Source organism: Somniosus microcephalus, unplaced genomic scaffold (genome assembly GCF_052327205.1).
Source record: "Somniosus microcephalus isolate GS21.2 unplaced genomic scaffold, FLI_Smic_1.0 unresolved_chr8, whole genome shotgun sequence".
Taxonomy (NCBI): Eukaryota; Metazoa; Chordata; class Chondrichthyes; order Squaliformes; family Somniosidae; genus Somniosus; species Somniosus microcephalus.
Window position 1 is genome coordinate 42,156,619 of NW_028225186.1, and position 7,959 is coordinate 42,164,577.

At 45.0% G+C, this 7,959-nt stretch overlaps 1 non-coding gene across 1 annotated transcript; it reads right to left on the reverse strand.

The window, feature by feature from the left end:
- Window positions 1–7,653: 7,653 nt before the first annotated feature.
- trnas-cga (transfer RNA serine (anticodon CGA)) lies at window positions 7,654–7,735 on the reverse strand. The gene has a single exon. It is a non-coding gene; the product is annotated as a tRNA-Ser (tRNA).
- Window positions 7,736–7,959: the final 224 nt, after the last annotated feature.

The following is a 7,959-nucleotide window of genomic DNA, read 5'->3' on the forward strand; positions in this document are numbered from 1 at the left end:
AATGATGCCAGAACTGAGAGGGTATAAATATCAGGATAGTCTGAACAGGCTGGCGCTCTTTTCTATGGAAACAGGAGGCTGAGAGGTGACCTTTAAAATTCTTTTAAATTATGAAGGGTTTTGATATTTCAAATTAATGAACAGATCTGCTTCGAACAGGGTTCAAACCAATGCGCCTAATTCACAATGAACTCTGAGACCAACGCCGCAACCAATCAGATATCGCAGCTAAAAATACATCTCTTTGAAACAGGCACAGATACAGACTGATCATAGAATCATAGAATGGTTACAGCACAGAAGGGGGCCATTCGGTCCATCAAGCCCGTGCTGGCTCTCTGCACGAGCACGTCAGCTAGTCCCACCCGCACACCTGCCCGTGCCCCACAGCTCTGCAATTTCTGCTCATTCAGGTACTTATCCAAGTCGCTTTTGAAGGCTATGATTGAATTTGCCTCTGCCACCCTTCCCAGTTACTAACCACTCACTGCGTAAAAAAGTTTTTCCACGTGTCGCATTTGGTTCTTCTGCAAATCACATTACATCTGTGCCCTCCGGCTCTCGACCCTTCTGACATAAGAACATAAGGAATAGGAGCAGAACTAGGCCATTTGGTCCTTCGAGCCATTATCTGCTCTGACTAGACCGCTCATGATTTTGAAATGGAACGGGACTGACATGATCTGTAGAAACAGCACATCCCGTTTAAACAGGCACAGAATGATCCGGGGCTGACAGTACATCCCTTTTAAACAGACACAGAAAGATCCAGAACTGACAGCACATCCCTTTTAAACAGACACAGAATGATCCGGGATTGACAGCACATCCCTTTTAAACAGACACAGAATGATCCGGAACTGACAGCACATCCCTTTTAAACAGACACAGAATGATCCGGGATTGACAGCACATCACTTTTAAACAGACATAGAATGATCCGGGACTGACAGCACATCCCTTTTAAACAGACACAGAATGATCCGGGATTGACAGGCAGCCTTCAGTTGTCTGTAAATAAACAGACTTTCTAACATGCAGCGTTCACATTCACCCACCAGGGCGCACACTCGCCTTTACTTACACTGCAGAATTGCTTACATGCACCGTGCCTGTTAACCCACCAGGTGGGGCACATTCGCCATCATTTTTAAAGTATACTTATATAAATAGCAATTTTTGTTAAACAAGTCTATTATTTTCCCCTAATACCCCGGTCTAACAAAAGTCTATCGATCTCAGATATACAATCATTAAATGATCTAGCAATAACTGCCTTTTGTGGGAGGAGTTCCATAGTTCGACCTTTCTTTGTATGAAGAAATGTTTCCTAATTTCTCTCTTGAACGGCCTGGTTCCTGTTTTAAGGTTTGGTCCACTTGACCTAGACTCTACCTCCCCCCCGCCCCCGGCACCTCCCCCCCCCACCCCCATTCCTCGCCCCAGCGGAAAACGTTTCCCTCTGTCTACTCTATCAATTACCTTCAATACCCTAAAAATCAGAATCTGCCCACATGGCAGACTGGTAAGACAGGTAAACGCCCAAAGGATCCAAGGAAAGTGACAAGTTGGAAGCAAAGGGTAGTGGTCGATGGGAGTTTTTGTGACTGGAAGGCTGTTCAGTGGGACTCGAGAGGGCTCAGTACTAGGTCCCGTGCATTTTGTGTTATATCTCACTGATTTAGACTTCAATGCAGGAATAAGAAGTTTGCCGATGTTATATAAACATTGTCCATGTGGTTGTTAGTGAGGAAGAAAGCTCCAGACTGCAGGACGTTATCAATGAATTGGTCAGGTGGGCAGAAAAGTGGCAAATGGAATTCAATTCGTGGAAGTGAGAGGTAATGCATTAGGAGAGGCCTAACAGGACAAAGGAATACACAATAAATGGTAGGATATGGAGAAGTGTAAAAGATCAGAGGGACATTGGAGAGCATGTCCACAGGTCCATGAACGTAGCAGAACAGATAGATAAGGTGGTTAAGAAGGCAATAGCAAAAGAGTGCGGATGCTGGAATCTGAAATAAAAACAAAAAGAGCTGGCAATATTCAGCAGGTCATTATTTCAGATTGCCTGCTGAATATTTCCAGCATTTTCTGTTTTTATTTCAGATGAGCTGCTGAATATTTCCAGCAGTTTCTGTTTTTTTATTGGTTAAAAAGTGTTAGGGAATATTTTCCTTTATTAGGCGGCAGGTGGTTAAGAAGGCAAACGTTATCTTGGCCTTCATAGCGAGAGGGTTTGAGCACAGGAACAGGGATGTCTTGCTGCAGTTGTACAGGGCCTTGGTGAGACCACATCTTGAGTATTATGTGCAGTTTTGGCCGCCTTTTCTGAGGAAGGATGTTTTGCCATGGAAGGACTTCTGCAAAGACTCACCAGGCAGATAGCTGGGATTGCAGGAATGATGTATGAGGGGAGATTGTGTCGATTGGGCTTCTACTCACTGGAGTTTAGAAGAATGAGAGGGGATCTAATTGAAACGTATAAAATTCTGACAGGACTGGACTGACTAGATGCAGGATCGATGTTCTCGATGGTCGGTGAATCCAGAACCAGGGGTCACAGACTAAGGATAAGGGGTAAGCCATTTAGGACAGAGATGAGGACGAATTTCTTCATCCAGCGAGTGGTGAACCTGTGGAATTCTCTACCACAGAAGGCAGCAGAGGCCAATACATTAAATATATTCAAGAAGGAGTTGGATATATTTCTTAGGGCTAAAGGGATCAACGATTATGGGGAGAAATCAGGAACCGGATACTGAATTTGGATGATCAGCCATGATCGCATTGAATGGTGGAGCAGTCTCGTGGGGCCGAACGGCCTACTCCTGCTCCTATCTTCTATGTTTCTATGTTTCTATTAGCCAAGGCATATAATTCAAGAACAGGGAGATTATGCTTGAACAGTATAAATCACTAGTTAGGCCGCAGCTAGAGTACTGAAGACAGTTTTGGTCACCACAGTACAGGAAAGATGTGATTGCACTAGAGAGGGTACAGAGGAGATTTACTAGGATGTTGACAGGACTGGAAAATATTAGCTATAAGTAAAGATTGGATAGGGTTGGCTTGTTATCTTTGGAGCAGAGGAGGTGGAGGGGAGACATAATTGAGGTGCATAAAATTCTGAGGTGCCAAGATACAGTGGATAGGAAGGACCTATTTCCCTTAGCAGAAATGTCAATGATCAGGGGCGTCGATTTAAAGTAACTGGTAAAATGGTGAAAGAGGAGTTGACAACAACCATTTTCACACAGAGAGTGGAGGGAATCTGGAAGTCACTACCGATCACATTAATAGAAAGCACTATGGATATGTACCTGAAGTGCTGCAACCTACAGGGCTACAGACCCAGAGCTGGAAAGTGGGATTAGGCAAAATATCTCTTTTTCGTCTGGCAAAGACACGATGGGCCAAATGGCCTCCTTCTCTGGCGTAAATTTCTGTATTTCTATGATCTCTGCCCTTAATCTTCAATATTCCAGGGAATACAACCTAGATTATGTGATCTCTGCTCATAGCCTAACCCTTGGAGTCTTGGTAACACACTATTGATTCTGCACCGCACTCCCTCCAAGGTCAATATATCCTTTCTAAGGTGCAGTGCGCAGAACTATACACAGTGGCCTAACCAGGCCTCTGTAAATCTGTCACACAACTTCCTTCCATTTACATTGTGCAGGGCAGTTGTCTAATAGTTTGCACAGGTCATTTCACTGTTGAAAGGTTGCATTTGCGCAACTGCGGTGGCCGAGTGGTTAAGGCGTTGGACTTAAAACCCAATCCCCGCACAGGTTTGAACCCTGCTCACAGCGATTCTACTGCAATTTCTTTACTTTATTTCATCGGTTCACTGTGGAGATCACTGGCCCCGAAACTGATCAGAATTCTCTCCACTGCACGTTATTACACTGATTAACCCAAAGCTGTTGTTCCAATTGGAAACACTAATTTGTCATCAATTAGAAATTGTGGATTTGTTTCAAACTGTTGGCAAAGATCAGTGAGAAATTTACACATAAGGCAGCACGTAAAAATTCCATTTAATAAAGAACCCTGCAATGTTTGGAAGGAAAAGAGTGGAAACGCGGTTTGCTTTTCTAAAGTTGAACATGAATTATAAAGTGTGCAAAACGACCACGGCAAGACTCGAACCTGCAATCTTCTGATGGCATCAGAATTTAGACCGAAGTCAGACGCCTTATCCATTAGGCCACGCGGCCACACAAAAGAAAGCTAAACAAATCCTAGTAATGAGTGATGAAACTCCGTCACTGTGTTCATTTCAATAACAACAGAGAATGCTGGAAACACTCAACAGGTCAGGCAGCATCGAGTGAGGCAGAAACAGAGTTAATCTTTCAGGTCGAACCCTTCGTCAGAACCGGAAAAGGTTAGGGAAGAGGGATTTTTAAGCAGGGGTGGGTGGAGGCGAGGTAAGAATAAACGGAATGTCTGTGATAGAATGGAAGGCAGGAGAGATTGTCTTACAAAAGGGATGATGGTGCAAGGCAAAAGGAGAGGTAATAGGACAAGTTAACGATCAAAAGATGGCTCAAGATGAGGTGTGAATGATTATGGCAGAAACATTAACAAATGTCATGTGAGGAAACATGGGAACAAATTAAAAAAATAAAAGAAATACAGGGGCCAATTTATAGCCTGAAATTGTTGAACTCGGTGTGAAGTCCAGAAGGCTGTAAAGTGCATAATAGAAAGATGAGGTGCTGTTCCTCGAGATTACGTAGAGCTTCATTGGAACAGTGCAACAGGCCAAGGAAGGAGAGATCAGAGAGGGAGTGGAGCAGATAATTATAGTGACAGTTGACCGGAAGCTCGGGGTCACACTTGCCAACTGTTCTGCAAAGCGGGCACCCAATCAGAATTTGGTGTCACAATGTAGATTCAGCGAATACAGTAACTAAATTGTAAGAAGTACAGGAAATCGCTGATTCACCTGGAAGGAGTGTTTGGTGCCCTGGGCGATGGGAAGGAAGGAGTTAAAAGGGCAGGTGTTGCATCTCCTGCACTTGCATGGGATGGTGCCGGGTGAAGGAGAAGGGTATGTTGGGGTGATAGAGGAGTGGACCAGGCTGCCATGGAGAGAGCGGTCCCTTCGAAATGCTGAAAGGGAGGAGGGGAAGATGTGTTTGATGCTGGAGGTGGTGGAAATGGCGCAGGATGATCCGTTGAATGTGGAGGCGGGTGGGGTGAAAGGTGAGGACAAGGGGGGAACCCTATCATGTTTCTGGGAGTGAGCGGAAGGGATGAGAGCAGTAGTGCGGGAAATGGAACAGACACGGTCGAGTGTCATGTCGACCATGGTAGAGGGGGATCCTCAGTTGAGGAAAATGAAAGACATACCGGAAGCACTGGTATGGAAGGTGGCATCATCAGAACAGATGCAACGGAGACAGAGAAACTGGGAGAATGGAATAGAATGGAATGGATAAATCCCCAGGGGTCTTGACAGGGTAGATGCTGAGGGGGTGTTTTCCCTCATGGGGGAATCTAGAATCAGGTGGCATAGTTTCAGAATAAGGGTTTGTCCATTTAAGACGCAGATGAGGAGGAATTTCTTCTCTCAGAGGGTTGTGAATCTTTGGAATTATCTACCCCAGAGAGCTGTGGAGCCTGAATCATTGATTATATTCATGGCTGAGATAGACAGATTGTTGAACTATCGGAGCGTCAAGGGTTAAGGGGGAACAGGCAGAAAAGGGGAGTTAAGGCCAAGATCAGATCAGCAATGACCTTATTGAATGGTGGAGCAGGTGCGAGGGGCTGAATGGCCTACTCCTGCTCCTATTTCTTATGTTCCAATATTCTTATAAGGGCAGCAGGTGCATAGGAACACCATCACCTCCAAGTTCCCCTCCAAGTTACACACCATTCCGACGTGAAAATATATCACCATAACTTCATCGTCGCTAGGTCAAAATCCTGGAAATCCCTCCCTAACAGTACTATTGGAGGACCTTCACCTTATTGACTGCAGCGGGCCAAGAGGGCTTCTCACTACCACCTTCTCAAGGGCAATTAGGGATGGGCAATTAATGCTGGCCTTGCCAGCGATGCCCAAGTCCTAGGAACAAATTAAATTAAATTAAAATTGTCACGACTTGATGTGGAAGGATTGCAGAGCTTTGATCTGATCCGTTGGTTGTTGGATCGCTTAGCTCTGTCTACACATGCGGTTTCCATAGCTTAGCATGTGTGTAGTGCTGTGTTGTAGCTTCATGAGGTTGGCACCTCATTTTAGGTACGCCTGGTGCTGCTCCTGAAATGCTCTTCTACACTCCTCATTGAACCAGGGCTGGTCCCCTGTCTTGATGCGAATGGTAGTGTGAGGAATACACCGGTCCATCAGGTTACAGATTGTGGTGGAATACAATTCCAAAACTGAGGCCCCCTCTGCCCTCTCGGGTGGACATAACAGATCCCATGGCACAATTGTAAGAAGAGCAGGGGGTGGTGAGGTTTACCCCGGTGTCCTGTCGCCAATATTTATCCTCAAATCACCATCACTAAAACAGGTTATCCTCGATTATCACATTGTGGGAGCTTGCTGTGCACAAATTGGCTGCTGCTCTTTTTCCTACATTACAACAGTGACTACAGCTACATTGCCTGTAAAGCGCTTTGAGACGTCCTCAGGTGAAAGGCGCTGCAGAAATCAGAGTCTTTCTTTTACAGCCTTCGAAGTCACAGAATCACAGAAACCCCACAGTGCAGATAGAGGCCATTTCGGCCCATCGAGCCTGCACCGACACATATCCCACCCGATCTCCGTAACCCCTACACCAACACATATCCCACCCTATCCCCGTAACCCCTCGTATTTAATCCCCCTAACACTAAGGGTCAATTGTTCACAGCCAATCAACCTAACCCGCACATCTTTGGACTGTGGGAGGAAACCGGAGCACTGACAACTGACAAAAACCAAAAATCAACATAAATTGAATTTAACAGCAAATCGAGTTAAGGCAGGTCGGTTAGCTCAGTAGGTTATGAACGTAGAGCTAATAATGCCAAGGTCGTGGGTTCGATCCCCATACGGGCCATTTACTTTCTGATGGTGTGGGTAGTTTCTTAATTTTGCTGTTTGCTGAAAAGATTGGAGCTGCAATACTTTGAAGCAAAGCTGCAAAACCTTAGTTCTGCAGAGAGCTCAAGGAACTAAAAGGTTGACCCTGTGTCTATCTGTCCACAGATGGCGCTGATCTACAAATTACTCCTCCTGGTCGCGTGGCCTAATGGATAAGGTGTCAGACTTCGGTATTAATTTCTGAGGATATTAGGATATCGCAGGTTCGAGTCCTGCCACGGTCTTTTTACACACTTTTTAATTCGTGTTCAGTTTTACAAAACCAAACCGTGTTCCCACTTCGTAGCTGAAGGTGATTCCATAACAAACACTGCAGGGCTCTTTATAATTAGTATTTTTGATGCTGCTTTGTGTGTGTATTGCTCACTCGTTCCCAACAAATCCACAATATCTAATTGATGCCGATAAATTATTAGTGCTTCAATTGGAACTTTGGGTTAATCAGTGTAATAAAGTGCAGTGGAGGGAATTCTGATCAATTTCGGGGCGAGTGATCGCCACAGGGAGCCGATGAAATAAAACATTTGTATCAAAGTCGCTGCGAGCAGGGTTCGAACCTGCGCGGGAAAACCCCATTGGATTTCGAGTCCAACGCCTTAACCACTCGGCCATCGCAGCTGCATATTAGCAAGCAAAAATGCTTCCTACTGTGAGTGAGTCAGGAACGAGCTCAGAGAAGACAGCTCATAAATACTCACCGATAAATCCAGCAGGGAATTCAGGATTAACTTCTTTGGCCAAAGAGTGCTGAGAATGCAATAGTTGAGGTGAATACTACTAGAAGCATTTAAGAGGAAGGGAGAAAGGAATAGAAGGATATGCTGATAGGATTTTTTAAATTC